This window comes from Nannospalax galili, unplaced genomic scaffold (assembly GCF_000622305.1).
Source record: "Nannospalax galili isolate Female #2095 unplaced genomic scaffold, S.galili_v1.0 scaffold386, whole genome shotgun sequence".
Classification (NCBI taxonomy): Eukaryota; Metazoa; Chordata; class Mammalia; order Rodentia; family Spalacidae; genus Nannospalax; species Nannospalax galili.
In genome coordinates, this window is record NW_008356676.1 from 2,925,549 (window position 1) to 2,926,893 (window position 1,345).

General features: G+C 44.2%; 1 pseudogene; it reads right to left on the minus strand.

The window, feature by feature from the left end:
• LOC103751313 lies at positions 1 to 215 on the minus strand (annotated as a pseudogene).
• Positions 216 to 1,345: the final 1,130 nt, after the last annotated feature.

Here is a 1,345-nt window from a genome sequence, read left to right on the forward strand (position 1 = left end):
TCAGTACATTTTCAGTCGTTTAGTTTTTGTAATAGCTTCTTGAGGTTTTTGTTTCTTCTTTTGCTCTTTCTCCCTGGTTTCAATCATCTTTGCCAACTTCCAGGACAGAACAGCACTAGCTAGAAACAGTGGAGTGAGGACCAAAATAAGTGTTGTAAGGAAGTCATTTGGGTCCATTCCACAGCATACTCAGCCCAAGCCCTTATGCCAAGCATCTCTTGTGCTCAAGTAGTGACCTCTAATTTTTTTTCCTGTGATCATCAGTGAGCCAATCATAATTTCCAATGACCCTTTGTTGTTGCCTTCTTCCTTAGTTCTGTCATATACTTCTAAGAGGTTTAAATTCTGGTGTGTGGCAGTTATCGTCCACAGGCCAACACATCTTGCCTGCATCTCAGTCTGGGCCCCAGACACCAGGCCTCTCACACTTAGAGTAGCATCATTCTTCCACCCCAAGCAGGGGTAGCTAATAACCAGCCCCTGGAAAGCAGTCTGTCTTGGATTCTCCTGCCTTACTCAAGGTCCTGGCTCACTCCCTTCCTGCCGTGGGGCTGGCCACAGGTGCTCTCAACCACTCCACTCTATTTTTTATTTTTTTGGTCTTTTTGAGACAGGGTCTCCCTGTAGCCCTGGCTGCCCTGGAACTCATTATGTAGACCAGGCTGGCCTTGAACTCACAGAGATCCACCTGCCTCTGCCTCCCAAGTGCTGGAACTACAGGCATACACTGCCATGCCCGGCTTTCACTCTATTTTTTAAACTAGTTAATTCTGGTCAAAGTTCTGGAGCCAGACAATAATATCACATGGCAGAAATCCTTATGTAAGACAGAAGTCACTTGACAAGAGAGACAACCAAAAATTGGTTTTTCTTTTGCTTTTGCTCTTTTGTAATATTCTACATGCTAGTCACTTCCATTTGCCCAGAAATTTTTTTTTTTTTTTTGGTCCTGGTCTTGATCTCACAGAGATCTGCCTCCTGAGTGCTGGGATTAAGGCATGTGCCCTTGTTCAGTCTCACCCCAACTTCTTTTTTTAAAAAAATATTTTATTATTTTTATGTGTATGAGTGTATTGCCTGCATGTATGTAAGTGCACCCATGTTGTGCAATGCTGCAGAGGTCAGAAGAGGGCTTAGGATTCCTCTGGAACTGGAGTTAAGGACAGTTCATAGCTGCCACATGGATGCAGGGAATCAAACCTGGGTCCTTTGCAAGAGCAATCAGTGCTCTTAACTGCTGAGCCATCTGTCCAGCCCCTCACCCCAACTTCTTAAAGGTCTCACCAACTGTATTAGTCACTTTTGTGTTGCTGTGATAGAAACACTGACCGAAGCAATTTATAGA